The sequence below is a fragment of the Triticum aestivum genome, chromosome 3B (assembly GCF_018294505.1).
Source record: "Triticum aestivum cultivar Chinese Spring chromosome 3B, IWGSC CS RefSeq v2.1, whole genome shotgun sequence".
NCBI lineage: Eukaryota > Viridiplantae > Streptophyta > Magnoliopsida > Poales > Poaceae > Triticum > Triticum aestivum.
Genome location: NC_057801.1, coordinates 337273604 through 337294370, shown reverse-complemented (window position 1 = coordinate 337294370; position 20767 = coordinate 337273604).

Below are 20767 nucleotides of genomic sequence, written 5' to 3'. Positions count from 1 at the left end.
GGAGAATATTTTTGGAATTAATAAAAAATACTGGTGAAAGAATCAAGGCTAGGGGCCCACACCCTGTCCACGAGGGTGGGGGCGCGCCCTACCCCCCTGGGCGTGCCCCTGCCTCGTGGCCCCCCTGGTGCTCCACCGACCTCAACTCCAACTCTATATATTCACGTTCGGGGAGAAGAAAATCAGAGATAAGGATTCATCGCATTTTATGATACGAAGCCGCCAAGCCCCAATCTCTCTCGGGAGGGTTGATCTGGAGTTCGTTTGAGGCTCCGGAGAGGGGAATCCATCACCGTTATCATCATCAACCATCCTCCATCACCAATTTCATGATGCTCACCGCCGTGCGTGAGTAATTCCATCATAGACTTGCTGGACGGTGATGGGTTGGATGAGATTTACCATGTAATTGAGTTAGTTTTGTTAGGGTTTGATTCCTAGTATCCACTATGTTCTGAGATTGATGTTGCTATGACTTTGCTATGCTTAATGCTTGTCACTAGGGCCCGAGTGCCATGATTTCAGGTCTGAACCTATTATGTTTTCATGAATATATGTGAGTTCTTGATCCTATCTTGCAAGTCTATAGTCACCTATTATGTGTTATGATCCGTTAACCCCGAAGTGACAATAATCGGGATACTTACCGGTGATGACCGTAGTTTGAGGAGTTCATGTATTCACTAAGTGTTAATGCTTTGGTCCTGGTACTCTATTAAAAGGAGGCCTTAATATCCCTTACTTTCCAATAGGACCCCACTCCCACGACAGGGTAGGACAAAAGATGTCATGCGAGTTCTTTTCCATAAGCACGTATGACTATATTCGGAATACATGCCTACATTACATTGATGAATTGGAGCTAGTTCTGTGTCACCCTATGTTATAACTGTTGCATGAGGAATCGCATCCGACATAATTATCCATCACTGATCCAATGCCTATGAGTTTTTCACATATTGATCTTTGCTTAGTTACTTTACCGTTACCACTGTTACAATTACTACAAAACTGCTACTGTTACTTTTGCTACTGTTACCGTTACTTCCATACTACTTTGCTATTAAATACTTTGCTGTAGATATTATATTATCCAGGTGTGGTTGAATTGACAACTCAACTGCTAATACTAGAGAATATTATTTGGCTCCCCTTGTGTCGAATCAATAAATTTGGGTTGAATACTCTACCCTCGAAAACTGTTGTGATCCCCTATACTTGTGGGTTATCAGTCCACATATCCATAGCGATCATCATGATCAACATCGTCATGAACGACAAGTTACCTCCAAGCATCATGTGCACGACGACGACGACTGACACCTACTACGAGCTCAAGCACGACAACGACACCATCATCATGAAGATGCTCGCCAAGAGCAAACCTACAAGTCCGAACAAGCTCTGCTACACGCCAAGGCCAAGCTTCAAGAGCACAAGAGAAGACCGCGCGACAAGCACCACCAAGAGCAAGCTACAGCTACCACCACCACTTCGGCATCTTTTCCAAGTGCTATCCAGGCATCTTCACCTTTGGACGTACATCATCTTCGCCTACTTCCCACGAGTTTGCCTACATCGACATCTTCAATAACGAGGTGACCACTACGAGCGAAGGCGACACTTCCATCTTCGGAAGCCCCTCAAGTAAGATGGCCGAGCATGGGAAATTCCCTTCGGTCATGGAGACAAGCTACGAGGTGCCACATCATATGGGCCTCCTACAACAAGACGGTGACAAGAAGGTCGAGCAAGGGCCATCCCCTTCGACCACGGCGAAGAGCGCGAACCTCCTCAACAACATGAACACGGCGCCCATATTGGACTCATACTCCAAGTCAAGCTATGCGAGTGCACATGAGATATTCTCTTTGATCTCCGAGGAGAGTGATGTTTTGCCACATCCTACGGCATTCATCTTTGGAGGCGTTATGGATGAGGAGGATGAGCACGGGACTATCCCTTCAACCAAGGCGGCGATAGGAATTGAGCATGGAGACATTTGCACCTACATGCCTCCGAGACCTACATATGACAAGATGACCCAATTCCCATGTGAGGAGCTCCACCCCACCATGAGTGATATGAGTGACTCCACCATATGTGACATTGAGTGCATTTCCTATGAGAGGATGAGTGTGACCACCACTAGCTCCACACATGGGAGCATGCCCCGCATCCTACGAGAGGTTGAGAGCCATTTGAGTTACTCCACCAACCATATGAGTGAGTGCATCCTTGAGGGAGTGAGTAAGCCACAACACTTAGTGAGTGAGGTAGTTGAGATGACACATGAGGCCACTATGATTTCTAACGACTTAATCACTATTTAGAGTGTGTTTTGTTCTTTGGTGCTAGGTCTCCTACATGATGGCTGATACGTCTCCAACGTATCTATAATTTGTGATGTATTCATGCCATGTTTATAATATTTCTACATGATTTTGGTATGATTTGGTTAGAACTAACCCGGGCTGACGCTATTTTGAGTGGAACTACCGTGGTGTTGTTTTTTGTGCAGAAATAAAAGTTCTTGGAATGCGCTGAAAATCAACGAAGATTTTTTCAGAAAATATAAAAAATACTAGAACAAAAAGTTACCGGAGAAGAGTCTAGTGGGGCCCACGAGGGTGGATGGCGCGCCCACCCCCCTGGGGCGCGCCCCTGCGCCTCATGGACTCCCCGTGGGTCCTCCTAACTTGTTCTCGACGCCAAACCCTCCTATAAATACCCAAACTTCCAGAAAGAAACCTAGATCGGGAGTTCCACGGCCGCAAGCCTCTGTAGCCACCAAAAACCTCTCGGGAGACCGTTCCGGCACCCTTCCAAAGGGGGAATCCATCACCGGTGGCCATCTTCATCATCCCGGCGCTCTCCATGACGAGGAGGGAGTAGTTCACCCTCGGGGCTGAGGAGATGTACCAGTAGCTATGTGTTTGATCTCTCTGTCTCTCGTGTTCTTGATATGGCACGATCTTGATGTACCGCGAGCTTTGCTATTATAGTTGGATCTTATGATGTTTCTCCACCCTCTACTTCTTGTAATGGATTGAGTTTTCCCTTTGAAGTTATCTTATCAGATTGAGTCTTTAAGGATTTGAGAACACTTGCATCTTGCATGTGCTTATCTGTGGTGACAATAGGATATTCACGAGATCCACTTGATGTATGTTTGGTGATCAACTTGCGGGTTCAGTGACCTTGTGAACTTATGCATAGGGGTTGGCACACGTTTTCGTCTTGACTCTCTGGTAGAAACTTTGGGGCACTCTTCGAAGTTCTTTGTGTTGGTTGAATAGATGAATCTGAGATTGTGTGATGCATATCGTATAATCATACCCACATATACTTGAGGTGACATTGGAGTATCTAGGTGACATTATGGTTTTGGTTGATTTGTGTCTTAAGGTGTTATTTTACTACGAACTCTAGGGCTGTTTGTGACACTTATAGGAATAGCCCAATGGATTGATTGGAAATAATAACTTTGAGGTGGTTTCATACCCCACAATAATATCTTCGTTTGTTCCCCGCTATTAGTGACTTTGGAGTGACTCTTTGTTGCATGTTGAGGGATTTTTATATGATCCAATTATGTTATTATTGTTGAGAGAACTTGCACTAGTGAAAGTATGAACCATAGGCCTTGTTTCCTACCATTGCAATATCGTTTATGCTTACTTTTACCACTTGCTACCTTGCTGTTTTTATAATTTTAGATTACAAAAACCTATATCTACTGTCCATACTGCACTTGTATCACCATCCCTTCGCCGAACTAGTGCACCTATGAAATTTACTATTGTATTGGGTATGTTGGGGACACAAGAGACTCTTTGTTATTTGGTTGCAGGGTTGTTTGAGAGAGACCATCTTCATCCTACACCTCCCACAGATTGATAAACCTTAGGTCATCCACTTGAGGGAAATTTGCTACTGTCCTACAAACCTCTGCACTTGGAGGCCAAACAACGTCTACAAGAAGAAGGTTGCGTAGTAGACATCAAGCTCTTTTCTGGCACCGTTGCCGGGGAGGTGAGTGCTTGAAGGTATATCTTTAGATCTTGCAACTGAATCTTTTAGTTTCTTGTTTTATCACTAGTTTAGTCTATAAAAGAAAACTACAAAAAAATGGAATTGAGGATGCCTCATATGCTTCATCATTTTAATGTCTTCCATGAAAATGATGGAAAGGAAAAGTGTGCTCACTTGCTAGAGGAAGAATGCATTAAAATGTTTGGCACTAAATTTTTGAATGATGAGCATGATTACAATTTTGTTAGTATGAATTCCTTGAATACCCATGATGCTAATGATATGCAAATCCACAAGCTTGGGGATGCAATGTTTGATGAAGATGATATTTTTTGTCCCCCGAGTTTTGATGAGCAAATATATTATGATGATAGCATGCCTCCTATCTGTGATGATTATTTGTGATGACATTTATGCTATAAAGAGTAATGAAATCCATGAAACCTGTCATCATGATTTTAATGCTCAAATTGATTATGTGAAAAGTATCACATGATAGTTATTTTGTTGAGTTTGCTCCCACTACTATTCATGAGAATAAATTTGCTTATGTGGAGAGTAATAAAAATTCTATGCTTATGCATCATGAAAAGAATGCTTTATGTGATGGTTATATTGTTGAATTCATTCGTGATGCTACTGAAAATTATTATGAGGGAGGAATATATGCCTGTAGGAATTGCAATAATATCAAGTTTCCTCTCTATGTGTTGAAAATCTTGAAGTTATGCTTGTTTTGCTTTCCTATGCTAGTTGATCCTTGTTCCCATAAGTTGTTTGCTCACAAAATACCTATGCATAGGAATTGGGTTAGACTTAAATGTGCTAGTTATATGCTTCATGATGCTCCCGTTATGTTTCAATTCTTATCTTTTATGTGAGCATCATTGTCATCATCATGCCTAGCTGAAAAGGCATTAAAGAAAAGCGCTTGTTGGGAGACAACCCAATATTTACCCCTACTGTTTTTGTGTGTACACATGACTAAGAGACTGTAGTAATCATGTTTTATAGATTTTGTTTCAATAAAGTGCTAAGTAGAACCTTTGGGAAGACTTGGGTGAAAGTTAATGCGATCTTGCTGTAAAAAACAGAAACTTTGCGCTCACGAGAATAATTGTCATTTTTAACAGAAGAGTGATTTTAAGTTGATTATTTTTAATAAGATTAATAGACAAATTCCTCACGTCCACCAATTTATTTCAGAATTTTTGGAGTTACATAAGTATTTGAGAGTTACAGATTACTACAGACTGTTCTGTTTTTGACAGATTCTGTTTTCTATGTGTTGTTTCCTTATTTTGATGAATCTATGAGTAGTATCGGAGGGTATGAACCATAGAGAAGTTGGAATGCAGTAGATATAACACCAATATGAATTTATAATGAGTTCACAATAGTACCTAAGTGGTGATTTATTTTCTCATACTAACGGAGCTTACGAGTTTTCTGTTGTGAAGTTTTCAAGTTTTGGGTAAAGACATGATGGACTATGGAATAAGGAGTTGCAAGATCCTAAGCTTGGGGATGCCCAAGGCATCCCAAGGTAATATTCAAGTACAACCCAGAGCCTATGCTTGGGGAAACCCCGGATGGCATCCCCTCATTCGTCTTCGTTCATCGGTAACTTTACTTGGAGCTATATTTTTATTCACCACATGATATGTGTTTTGCTTGGAGCGTCATTTTGTTTTATTTTGTTTTGCTTGCTGTTTGAATAATATCCCAAGATATGAAATTCTTAAATGTTAGGGAGTCTTCACATAGTTACATAATTATTCGACTACTCATTGATCTTCACTTATATCTTTTGGAGTAGTTTGTCATTTGCTCTAGTGCTTCACTTATATCTTTTAGAGCACGACGGTGGTTTTATTTTGAAGAAATTGTTGAACTCTCATGATTCACTTATATTATTTTGAGAGTATTTTAGTACAACATGGTAATTTGCTTTGGTTATAGAACTAGTCCTAATATGATAGGCATCCAAGAGAGATATAATAAAAACTTTCATATAAAGTGCATTGAATACTATGAGAAGTTTGATTCTTTATGATTGTTTTGAGATATGAAGATGGTGATATTAGAGTCATGCTAGTGGAGTAGTTGTGAATTTGAGAGATACTTTTTTTGAAGTTTGTGATTCCCATAGCATGCACGTATGGTGAATCGTTATGTGATGAAGTTGGAGCATGATTTATTGATTGATTGTCTTCCTTATGAGTGGAGGTCGGGATCGCGTGATGGTTAACTCCTACCAACCCTTCCCCTAGGAGCATGCATAGTGCTTGGTATTTGATGACTTGTAGATTTTTGCAATAAGTATGTGAGTTCTTTATGACTAATGTTGAGTCCATGGATTGTACGAACTCTCACCCTTCCACCATTGCTAGCCTCTCTTGTGCCTCGCAACTTTCGCCGGTACCATACACCCATCATTTACCTTCCTCAAAACAACCACCATACCTACCTATTATGGCATTTCCATAGCCATTCCGAGGTATATTTCCATGCAACTTTCCACCGTTCCGTTTATTACGACACGCTTCATCATTGTCATATTGCTTTGCATGATCATGTAGTTGACATTGTATTTGTGGCAAAGCCACTGTTAATAATTCTTTCATATATGTCACTCTTGATTATTGCACATCCCGGTACACAGCCGGAGGCATTCACATAGAGTCATATTTTGTTCTAAGTATCGAGTTGTAATTCTTGAGTTGTAAGTAAATAAAAGTGTGATGATCATCATTATTAGAGCATTGTCCCAGTGAGGAAAGGATGATGGAGACTATGATTCCCCCACAAGTCGGGATGAGACTCCAGACGAAAATAAAAATAAATAAAAAAAGAGGCCAAAAAAAGAGAAGGCCTAAAAAAACAAAAAAATGAGAGAAAAAGAGAGAAGGGGCAATGCTACTACCCTTTTACCACACTTGTGCTTCAAAGTAGCACCACGATCTTCATGATATAGAGTCTCCTATGTTGTCACTTTCATATACTAGTGGGAATTTTCATTATAAGAACTTGGCTTGTATATTCCAATGATGGGCTTCCTCAAAGTGCCCTAGGTCTTCGTGAGCAAGTAAGTTGGATGCACACCCACTTAGTTTCTTTTTGAGCTTTCATACACTTACAACTCTAGTGCATCCATTGCATGGCAATCCCTACTCACTCACATTGATATCTGTTGATGGGCATCTCCATCGCTCATTCATACGCCTAGTTGATGTGAGACTATCTTCTCCTTTTTGTCTTCTCCACAACCACCATTTATTCCACCTATAGTGCTATGTCCATGGCTCACGCTCATGTATTGCGTGAAAGTTGAAAAAGTTTGAAAATACTAAAGTATGAAACAATTGCTTGGCTGAAACTGGGGTTGTGCATGATTTAAATATTTTGTGTGATGAAGATAGAGCATAGCCACACTATATGATTTTGTAGGGATAGCTTTCTTTGGGCATGTTATTTTGAGAAGGCATGATTGCTTTGTTAGTATGCTTGAAGTATTATTGTTTTTATGTCAATATTAAACTTTTGTTTTGAATCTTTTGGATCTGAATATTCTTGCCACAATAAACAGGGATTACATTGATAAATATGTTAGGTAGCATTCCACATCCAAAATTCTGTTTTTATCATTTACCTACTCGAGGACGAGCAGGAATTAAGCTTGGGGATGCTGATACGTCTCCAATGTATCTATAATTTTTGATGTATTCATGCCATGTTTATAATATTTCTACATGATTTTGGTATGATTTGGTTAGAACTAACCTGGACTGACACTGCTTTCAGCATAACTACCGTGGTGTTGTTTTTGTGCATAAATAAGAGTTCTCGGAATGCGCTGAAAATCAACAGAGATTTTTTTCGGAAAATATAAAAAATACTGGAACAAAAAGTTACCGAAGAAGAGTTTCGTGGGGCCCATGAGGGTGGAGGGCGCACCCACCCACCTGGTGCGTGCCCCTATGCCTCATGGACTCCCCGTGGGTCCTCCTAACTTGTTCTCGACGCCAAACCCTCCTATAAATACCCAAACTTCTAGATAGAAACCTAGATCGGGAGTTCCTCCACCGCAAGCCTCTATAGCCACCAAAAACCTCTCGATAGCCCGTTTCGGCACCCTGCCGGAGGGGGAATCCATCACCGGTGGCCATCTTCATCATCCTGGCGCTCTCCATGACGAGAGGGAGTAGTTCACCCTCGGGGCTGAGAGTATGTACCAATAGCTATGTGTTTGATCTCTCTCTCTCTCTCTCTCGTGTTCTTGATATGGCACGATCTTGATGTATCGCGAGCTTTGCTATTATAGTTGGATCTTATGATGTTTCTCCCCCCTCTACTTCTTATAATGGATTGAGTTTTCCCTTTGAAGTTATCTTATCGGATTGAGTCTTTAAGGATTTGAGAACACTTGATCTATATCTTGCATGTGCTTATCTGTGGTGACAATGGGATATTCACGAGATCCACTTGACGCATGTTTTGGTGATCAACTTGCGGGTTCAGTGACCTTGTGAACTTATGCATAGGGGTTGGCACACATTTTCGTCTTGACTCTCCGGTAGAAACTTTGGGGCACTCTTTCAAGTTCTTTGTGTTGTTGAATAGATGAATCTGAGATTGTGCGATGCATATCGTATAATCATACCCACGGGTACTTGAGGTGACATTGGAGTATCTAGGTGACATTAGGGTTTTGGTTGATTTGTGTCTTAAGGTGTTATTTTACTACGAACTCTAGGGCTGTTTGTGACACTTATAGGAATAGACCAATGGATTGATCGGAAATAATAACTTTGAGGTGGTTCCGTACCCTACAATAATCTCTTCGTTTTCCCCCCGCTATGACTTTGGAGTGACTCTTTGTTGCATGTTGAGGGATTGTTTATGATCCAATTATGTTATTATTGTTGAGAGAACTTGCACTAGTGAAAGTATGAACCCTAGGCCTTGTTTCCTACCATTGCAATATAGTTTACGCTCATTTTTACCAGTTGCTACCTTGCTGTTTTTATAATTTCAGATTACAAAAACCTATATCTACCATCCATATTGCACTTGTATCACCATCTCTTTGCCGAACTAGTGCACCTATACAATTTACCATTGTATTGGGTGTGTTGGGGACACAAGAGACTCTTTGTTATTTGGTTGCAGGGTTGTTTGAGAGAGACCATCTTCATCCTATGCCTCCCACGGATTGATAAACCTTAGGTCATCCACTTGAGGGAAATTTTCTACTGTCCTACACACCTCTGCACTTGGAGGCCCAATAATGTCTACAAGAAGGTTGCGTAGTAGACATCAATGGCGCACCAATCCTCGATGAGTCCATACATCCAATGCACAAACCGATGGCCATGATGGACGATGATGCACCCACCACATGGTTCCATCAAGATGAAGATGACCACGACTTGATCTTCAACACCTGAACTACAACACATAAGCGATGCTCCAAAGGTAACATAGGTGATGGTGCTTCTCTTGTCCCACTAGTGGACATTCTTGACATTGATTGCTTGCATGATGTTGATCCACCTAGTACCATGCTTCATGCTAGTATGATTTGCCCATTTACGATGAGTATGATGATTCTCATGTGGACTCTATTAGTTGTGATGCCATATTACATAGGATTTCTTGTGACAATTCTTTAGGTCACATCATGTTTAACAATCCGCTTGACTTGTCATATGCTATGCATGAGATCAACCATATGTCATATTTGCAATCTCATCATAGTGACTATGCATATGCCATTAAAATTAACCCAATTTGCACTTATGGCATAGATGACAAGCCCATGGTTATTGTCGTTTGTTTTTCTTGTGATGATATTGATATGCTCCCTTTGCATAATTTATATCATATGCCATGCCATGAACACCTAGCTTCGGATAGATGTTATCCATTTTCTCCATTTGATGTTTCCAATATTGCTCATGAGGAGACCCCCATAGTTTCCTCAAACATGTTAGGAGATTTTGATCCATCCCATCCATTGCATGATCTCAGTAATTGTGTGCACAATATGATCCCCATGAATGAACATGATATCGATGTGCCATATACTAGTATGCTCAATTTATGTCCCCATTGTGTCATACATAACAACTATTCTTTCATGATGGATGACATATTCTTATACCATGCATCAAATTTCTTTGAGCGATACTTATCTTGTGCTAACTCACACATGAACATACGCATCATGATGGATGATGTGTACATTTACCACACACACAATTTCTTTGGTTTGTGTCTCTTTTGTGTAGGTACCCATGAATACCTGTCAACCTCAAAATCCCATGAGTTGACAAAACAAGCTCTAGAGAGCAATGATGACTTGGGATCCTGTGGATTGTCTTTCCACCGCTCTCTTCGCTCAAAGACGTCGCGCATTTCTCCTACATGGCCCTCACGTGGTTATGGGTTATTATCCATTACATATTCTACGCCCACCTTGCCATATTCACTTTGCATGATATGCTCATTCCTATGCCTTTGCCATGCATTTGTGATCCATGCTTTGCATTACACATGATGATTGATTCTAGTACTTGTATGTGTATTTGCAAGCTTGGTGGAGATATTGCTTGTTATAGCCATGTTTGCTTTGTGACCCATACCTATGATGATACATTGCTCTTGCTTTGCGTTCGTGCTTGCGATATGTCATGTGCATTGTCTATGCCTATTATCTGCTCACATGACATGATTGCCATGATTTCCTCTAGTATGTTGCATCTTTGCTCCACTAGTTTGCACAACTTGATTACTATGATTGCTTGCCTTGTTGCATCACCAATGATTCATACTTTCTCATTTCATGCGGTTGATGACAACCATCTACATGCTTTGCACATGATTGATATTGCTTCTTGTCATATATCTCCATATGTTGCCTCCATCATGCTAGATGTGCCATGTATTGAGTGCAGAATGCTATTAGTCTTGCTCATGAGATTGCCCCCATAGCATTCTCCCATATATTTGGAGATTTTGACATATTCCTTGTGAAGCATGCTTGTCTTACCTCTTTGCACCATATACCTAGTGCCATGAATGTTTCCATTATTGCATCATAATATTCATGAACTTGTGCTCCTAATGGTTATGTGCAAGAGAAGAGAACCATCATGATAGATGATGTGTTTATGTACCATGCACATACATTCTTTGCTTTGTTTTGTGCTTGTGTAGGATACTTGGACTTTGTGTCGACTTCCACTTCACGTGAGTTGACCATTCAAGCTCTTGAGAGCGAGCCTCATACACTTGACCACTACTCGCTTCTACACCATATTTCCTACCACTTCGGCATTGTGAAGGACGCACAAGGACATGCTTTCAACGTGATATCCTTCTCTTTTGAGAACCCCCAAACCATGAGCATGAATATTATGGATCATACTACTTGTGTTGCTTGCACCATGAGACTTATTGATCATCTTGGTCCATGTGGTTGCGCACATGTTAGAGATCTTGCTTCGACTTGTCATTTTCACCTTTCCATGCCTCATGACATATATACCTTGTGTGGTGCATCCGACTTGTGGATTACTTGCTCCTATCATATGTTTGGTTGCAACAATGTCATTTCTTCACATATGCCATGTCCCATTGATTGTCACATGATTGACTTGATTGCCTCACACATGAGGAACAATTGCTCTTTCTATCGTGTTGAGTGCCATACTATCTTCACTACACCCTATGCACGTTATGCTTGGATTGTCTTGCACTTGACCCATATGTTTAGACACTTCATTTTATTTGGTGTTGTGAATGATTCTTATGCCTACCATCGACCATTTGTCGAGTGCTTTGTGAATGCTTGCTATGACTTTGAGGTAGATGCTTATTCTCTTGTTACACATATTTGCATCACTACCTCACATTTACATGCTTGTCCCCATGATATCTTTGGTTGTGCTCGATTGATATGCTTACATGCCATGCCACAATCCTTCGTCACACCATATGCTTTGCATGATGATGACACTTGTTTGGTGAATCACCTCTCGAATGCTTGGTTTTGCACTAACGCTAACCACATTTGTTTTTTCCAAGTGTTTGTTGTTCTTGCTTCTTTGGAAGGAATCACAAGATGGTGCGACATTGGAGAGTGCCCATTTAGAGTTTGAAGATGATGACTACTTGGTGAACGTCCCCTTCTACACGGCGAAGCCATCTCTTTCCCATGGTGATTTGGTTTTTGATCCGAGGTCGGATCTTTCCCAAGGGGGGGGGGATGATGCGGAGCATCCTATGGACATCACCATGTCAATAGTCCATTTGGCAAGTGACACGTGCGACATCTACTTCACATACACAAAGGTGAATCATCTCCTTTACACGTGCTAACTTGACCCCTTCGAGGATGGTATACTACTTGACACTTCTCCCGTGTGCATGCATAGGTATTGTTGGAGCTTCACGGATGTTGAGGAGGAGTGCAAGCGCCAAGGAATAACTACACCAGCCGCGAGGGAAGCCTGGAAGCGAAGACGAAGCTGTTGAAGCTACAGCGGCCGGACATCCGGGCTAGAGGCCAGACATCCGGCGCCTGGGCAGCCGCACAGGAACTGCTCCAATAGCCGACCAGCCACAAGCTAGGTCCAGGCCCCGGACATCCGACCCAGCCCAGACATCCGGCCCTTCCCCCAGAAATCCGAACATCAGCTATCCAGAGAAGAACAGATTCAGCCCCGCCAGGCCAGACATCCGGCGAGAACCCCGGACATCCGATGCCCCGCGAACGGCCGGGCATCCGGCGCCTGCTGCGCGTAGAGTCGGGCCAAAGGCCCATGTATCCCTCTTTCCCACTTACCCCTTAATGGCTTAGACTATATATAAACCCCCTCCTCCTAGTTAGGGTAAGCAACGGATTAGCTCAGTTGAGATACAGAGCTTTGCTCATCCACTTGATACCCTTCTCCATTGGAGTTCACGACCTCTATGGAGAAGATCTCCCAAGTGGATTCAAGATCCCATCACGGGAAGAAACCCCTCAAGACCTCCTCACGAAGAAGAACTAGCGCTACTTGTATCGTCCTTTGTTGCGTTTGGATCATGTATCACTCTTTATGTTCATCGATCTAGCACACGTGTGATTGTTTCTCTTTGATTTGAGTGTTTCCTCTCGTTTTCCCCTTATGTTTCCCCTCGTGTTCTTCGTGTTCTTCGTAGGATCCGCTCCAATCATGAAATATTGGGCATCTAGGGTTCTACCCTACATCATATTGGTATCATGAGCCATGTTGATCACGAATTCAGAGTCTCCCTCCTCTATTTCTAGCCTTCTTTTGTTTGATTTCGTCCTAAATTCAAAAGTCCCCACCAAAAATAGCCCCCCAATTTTTTTGTGATTTTTTGGTTTGATGATGTTTTGTTGATTTTGATCCAAGGTATTGCTTTATTTCAAGTGGATCTAGCATCTCCCAAGGTTTCCCCATTTTCTATCCACAAAATCTCCGCAATTTTGCCACCGAAATCATCAATTTTCGGCCCCAAATCGAGTTTCGAAGTCCATATCCCGATCTGGAATCGTAGGGCTAGACACCCGGGCCACAGGCCGGACATCCGGGCCCCAAGCCGGACATCCGGCTCCTGGAGCGCAAAATCTGCATGGTTCTGGACATTAGCCCCCGGATATCGGGCCCCCACCCCGGATGTGCGACCCCTGGGAATTCAGCCTTCGTTGTTTCACCGTTTTGTGCATAACTAATTCATCCGGAGTCCAATTTTGACGTTCTTTAGCTCGTTTTGAAGCTATTGACATCCCCCATCCCCAAAAATACTTCCAAAACCATTTGACTCCATCAATTTTTTGGAAATTTGGCATCTTTACCTAGGGATTCCAACACATCCTCTGCTATACCACCACCGACTTCCGCTACCTAAACCATTTTGTTTCCCATAGCATTAGTGGTTGTTTGAGTAGTGATTCGAGTCTCCTAAGGTGTTTAGGCTACTTAGGGACGATTGCTTCTTCTTCAACCACCACCATAACTTTTGCTTAAGCTTGCCCACCATACACTTTCGCCACCCCAACTTAACCCAATTTTGTTTGAGCTTGTTTGAGTTGTGGCTTGTGTGTCCTAAGGTGCTTCGACTACTTAGGGACGTCAACTTCGACTCTGACACATGTATAGCCCATCACTCCACTTCTGCATTGCCGACACCATAACCCATTTTGACTAGGTTTCCACCAATACTTCCGCAACCACCACCGCATTCCGCTACCACCATTTGACATTTGCCTTTGAGATTTTGAGTTTGCTGTTTTCCGTTTCCTAAGGTGTTTCAGCTAATTAGGAACGATTCGACATCAAGAACACCGCCACTCATCATCGCCACGAGGTCATCATCGACATTGACCACTTCACCATTTTGACACCATCAACCGTAAGCAAGGGACGGTAACCTCGACAGCACCATTGTGTATTGCCCTTGCCATTGCATTGATAACCCCTAGCCCATTTTGCATTACTTGCCTATCGAGACTAGCCATTGAGTATTGCCAGCAACGTTACTTGTGCACATTAGTGATCATCGATCTACACCTTCCATTGCATACATACCGTATCATATTGGTATCATATCATCCCTTGTGTCACAAGATTTTTCCCACATATACACAATTGCTATCTTGGTTTGTGAATTGTGCAAAAGTGGCCATACAAAAAAATAGAATAAGATTTTAAGCAAAGAAAAAGAGAGCAAAGAGCTTGTAAGCAATAGCCATAGCATCATACCACATTGCATATAAGATTGTTATATCCGATCATCTTGGATCATCTTATGAGAAACACCGGGAACCATATATACATAGCATAATTGGAATAGAAGTCGTTGCACTTTTGTCTCCTATAGGTTGTGCACAAGTGTAGAATCCGCCTGTTGAGCAATCATGCTAGCGTCTCTCTAGAGTTGTGCAACAAGAGCATTTTCCGTGGATTCCACATTTTGAGCTCATTCCTTGGTTGCATGACCCCATTTTATCTATCCGTGTGCGTGTTTTCGTGTGCCACCCATTGCTATTGGTCTACTTGTTTCGCTTGCGAATTTGTGAATCTCTTTCAACATTATTGACTCTTGCTAACATTTTGCATCAATTTTTTGTGCTACTATCCTCACAGAGCTCCACAATAAGCCTTATTTGTGTAGGTGTGAGAAATTGACAAGATCAACACCAATTGTGCTTTTTCCTTGTAACATCATTGAGTGATCATTGATCCATTCTCAACATCGGTCAAGGTACATTCGGTATAGTTCTCTCCTTTCTACCACTCATATTTGCTGGAGCCTTGTGATGGATAGGCAAGACATTTGCACCTACATCCCTCCGACACCTACATATGGCAAGATGACCAAATTCCCATGTGAGGAGAGCCAACCCACCATGAGTGATATGTGTGACTCCACCATATGTGACATTGAGTGCATTTCCTATGAGAGGATGAGTGTGACCACCACTAGCCCCACACATGAGAGCATGCCACACATCCTATGAGAGGTTGAGAGACATTTGAGTGACTCCACCAACCACATGAGTGAGTGCATCCTTGAGGGAGTGAGTGATCCACAACACTTAGTGAGTGAGGTAGTTGAGATGACACGTGAGGCCACTATGATTTCTAATGACTTAATCACTATTCCGAGTGTGTTTTGTTCTTTGGTTCTAGGTCTCCTACATGATGGCTGATACGTCTCCAACGTATCTATAATTTTTGATGTATTCATGCCATGTTTATAATATTTCTATATGATTTTGTTATGATTTGGTTAGAACTAACCCGGACTGACGCCGTTTTCAACAGAACTACCCTGGTGTTGTTTTTGTGCAGAAATAAAAGTTCTCGAAATGCGCTGAAAATCAACAAAGATTTTTTTTCAGAAAATATAAAAAATACTGGACAAAAAGTTACCGGAGAAGAGGCCTGATACATCTCCATCGTATCTATAATTTTTGATTGTTCCATGCCAATATTATTCAACTTTCATATACTTTTGGCAACTTTTTATACTATTTCTAGGACTAACATATTGATCCAGTGCCCAGTGCCAGTTCCTGTTTGTTGCCTGTTTTATGTTTCGCAGAAAACCCATATCAAACGGAGTCCAAACGGGATAAAAATGGATGGAGAATAGTTTTGGAATATTTATGATTTTTGGGAAGAAAAATCAATGCGAGACAATGCTCGAGGGGCCCACGAGGCAGGGGGTGCGCCCCTGACCCTCGTGGACACCCATAAGGCGGTTGCTGCTCTTATTTTGCCGCAAGAAAGCTAATATCCAGAAACAAATGGTGTTGAAGGTTTCAATCCAATCGGAGTTACGGATCTCCGGGAATATAAGAAACGGTGAAAGGGCAGAATCAGGAACGCAAAAACAGAGAGAGACAGGGAGACAGATCCAATCTCGGAGGGGCTCTCGCCCCTCCCACGCCATGGAGACAATGGACTAGAGGGCAAACCATTCTCCCATCTAGGGAGAAGGTCAAGGAACAACAAGAAGAAGGGGGGCTCTCCCCCCCTCTCTCCCGATGGCGTCGGAACACCGCCGGGGCCATCATCATCACCGCGATCTACACCAACACCTCCGGCATCTTCACCAACATCTCTGTCACCTTCCCCCATCTATCTACAGCGGTCCACTCTCCCGCAACCCGCTGTACCCTCTACTTGAACATGGTGCTTTATGCTTCATATCATTATCCAATGATGTGTTGCCATCCTATGATGTCTGAGTAGATTTTCGTTGTCCTATCGGTAATTGGTGAATTGCTATGATTGGTTTAATTTGCTTGTGGTTATGTTGCTGTCCTTTGGTGCCCATCATATGAGCGCGTGCGTGGATCACACCATAGGGTTAGTTGTATGTTGATAGGACTATGTATTGGAGGACAAGAGTGACAGAAGCTTCAACCTAGCATAGAAATTGATGCATACGGGATTGAAGGGGACCAATATATCTTAATGCTATGGTTGGGTTTTACCTTAATGAACGTTAGTAGTTGCGGATGCTTGCTAATGGTTCCAATCATAAGTGCATAGAATTCCAAGTCAGGGATGACATGCTAGCAGTGGCCTCTCCTACATAAAACTTGCCATCGATCTAGTAAAGTAGTCAATTGCTTAGGGACAATTCCGCAACTCTACCACCACTTTTCCACACTCGCTATACTTACTTTATTTCTTATTTATCTAAACAACCCCTAGCTTTTATTTACGTGCTCTTTATATTCTTGCAAACCTATCCAACAACACCTACAAAGTACTTCTAGTTTCATACTTGTTCTAGGTAAAGCGAACGCTAAGCGTGCATAGAGTTGTATCGGTGGTCGATAGAACTTGAGGGAATATTTGTTCTAACTTTAGCTCCTCATTGTGTTCGACACTCTTACTTATCGAAAGAGGCTACAATTGATCCCCTACACTTGTGGGTTATCAAGACCTTTTTTTGGTGTCGTTGCCAGGGAGTCATAGCGTGGGGTAAATATTCTCATGTGTGCTTGTTTGCTTTATCACTAAGTAATTTTTATTTGCTGTTCTAAGTTGTTCTCTATCTTTAGTTATGGATATGGAACACGAAATACCAAAAAAAAGGTTTACTTGCTACTCATGGAGATGGGGAACCTCCTAAAACCCTCGATGCTCATTATGTGAAAGATATTATGTACTACTTTGATAATCCTGAGAAAACCCCATTCAGTTATGTTATGGGAGACACGTTGGATCAACATGAATTCTTTAGGGATTATCGCCTGACACAAAAAGGGAAACTATTATGGGATCAAATTTATATGTTGCATTGGTATGCTCGGCAACTATGCTTGAGATATGATTATACTTGTTGCTCTAGGATGAATGCTCCACACCTTCCCATTTCATGTAGATTTAATGATAATAAAACCTTGGCTTCTTATGCCAATGGTATATATGATTACTATGATGTGGAACAAATAGAAGAATTCGTTGCTTTTATGGGTGCTTATGAAATTCAATCTTTGTTTAAAGAGTGTGAAAATCTTGATGATGGTGTTTACAGACCTGAAATTTTTGCTATACTTAAATATTGCTATGAGAATTATGAATTCAATTCCGATATTGATGAATTTATTGAGAGAGTCTCCACTGTCCAAGAAGAGACTAATATTTTGCAGGAGTCTATGGAAGAAGAAATTGATGAAACTGTAAGCTCATTGGATGAAAAAGATGACGAGGAGAGCAAAGAACAAAAGGAGGAAGAGCGGATTAGCTACATGTGCCCACCTTCTAATGAGAGTAACTCTTCAACTCATACATTGTTTAGTTTCACTTCGTGCTTACCGAAGGATGATTGCTATGATGATTGTCATGATCCCGTTGATTCTTTTGAAATATCCCTTTTTGATGATGCTTGTTATGCTTGTGGCCAAGATGCCAATATGAATTATGCTTATGGAGATGAAATTGCTATAGTTATTTATGTTAAACATGAAATTGTTGCTATTGCACCCACACATGATAGTCCTATTATCTTTTTGAATTCTCCAAACTACACTATATCAGAGAAGTTTGCACTTATTAAGGATTATATTGCTGGGTTGCGTTTCACTACTACACATGATGATTCTGATAGATATAATATGCATGTGATTGCTTCTCCTACTTGCAATTATTATTAGAGAGGAACTACATCTCCACCTTTCCATTTTTCCAATATGATAGAGTTGCAAGAAACTGCTTATACTATGCATTGGCCTTTACCTGGTGTGCATGAATTGTTCTTTTATGAATTGCCGATGCATAGGAAGAGAGTTAGACTTTGTTTTTGCATGATATATGTTAGTTTGTGCTCACCACTAAATCACAAATCATTGTTAATTAAAATTGGCTTTTATATACCTTGGGATCCGGGTGGATTCATTACTTGAGCACTATATGCCTAGCTTAATGGCTTTAAAGAAAGCGCTGCCAGGGAGACAACCCAGAAGTTTTAGAGAGTCATCTATTTCTGTTGAGTGCTTTTATATAGTTTAAAAACAAAAAAATAAAGAGGGGAAACCAAAGCTTTTCAAAAAGGAAAGTGAAAGTGAGAGAGACAAGCATTGTTGAAGTGGGGGAGCTCCTTGAACTTTGTTCATGCTCACATAAACTTTGTGAATCTTAATTACAGAAACTTTTCATCAAAAATAATTATCCCCTTGTACAATTCCATTGTATTATAAAAATAATATGCCAAGGTTTGCATTTAGGATGTTTAGATTGCTTGTTGGTTTGTGCGGTGCAGGACAGAAACTTTAGCTGTAGTGCGCGATTTTACATTTTTTACTGGATGTCAAACGGTTCTGAAACTTTTTGCACTGTCTTTCTATACAAATTGTTTATTTTTCCTAATTTTGGCAGAATTTTTGGGATACCATAAATATGGTGAATGTTCAGATTACTACAGACTGTCCTGTTTAAGACAGATTCTATTTTTGGTGCATAGCTTGCTTGTTTTGATGAAACTATCAATTTCTATCAGTGGATTAAGCCATGGAAAAGTTATATTATAGTAGCTACAATGCAAAAACAAAATATGAATTGGTTTGCAACAGTACTTAGAGTAGTGATTTGCTTTATTATACTAACGGATCTTACTGAGTTTTCTGTTGAAGTTTTGTGTGGATGAAGTGTTCGAAGATCGAGGAGGTCTCGATATGAGGAAAAGGAGGAGAGGCAAGAGCTCAAACTTGGGGATGCCCAAGGCACCCAAAGTAAATATTCAAGGAGACTGAAGCGTCTAAGCTTGGGGATGCCCCAGAAGGCATCCCCTCTTTCTTCAACAAGTATTGGTATGTTTTCGGATTCGTTTCGTTCATGCGATATGTGCAAATCTTGGAGCGTCTTTTGCATTTAGTTTTCACTTTTCTTTTATGCAGCATGCTGGTATGAGATAGTCCTTGGTTCATTTATAGAATGCTCATTGCACTTCACTTAAATCTTTTGAGTATGGCTTTATAGAAAGCTTCATGTGCTTCACTTATATCATTTGAAGTTTGGATTGCCTGTTTCTCTTCACGTAGAAAACCGCCATTTGTAGAATTCTCTTTTGCTTCACTTATATTTGTTAGAGAGTGGGCATATCTTTTGTAGAAAGAATTAAACTCTCTTGCTTCACTTATATCTATTTAGAGAGATGACAGGAATTGGTCATTCACATGGTTAGTCATAAAATCCTACATAAAACTTGTAGATCACTAAATATGGTATGTTTGATTCCTTGCAATAGTTTTGCGATATAGAGATGATAATATGTGGGAGGTACTAGTAAATGGTTGTGTTTAGTAAGGATATTTGTGTTAAGGTTTGTGATTCCCGAAGCATGCACGTATGGTCTCCTAACTATGTAACCCAATTGGCGCGCATTATATTTTAATTGTTTATCTTTGCGTGAAGGTCGGGGGCACGCGATGGTTAACTCCTACCAACCTCCCCCCTAGGAGCATGCGTAGTATTACTTTGCTTCAAGGGCTAATAAACTTTTGCAATAAGTATATGAGTTCTTTATGACTAATGCGAGTCCATGGATTATACGCACTCTCACCCTTCCATCATTGCTAGCCTCTACAGTACTGTGCATTGCCCTTTCTCACCTCGAGAGTTGGTGCAAACTTCACCGGTGCATCCAAATCCCGTGATACGATACGCTCTATCACACATAATCCTCTTTATATCTTCCT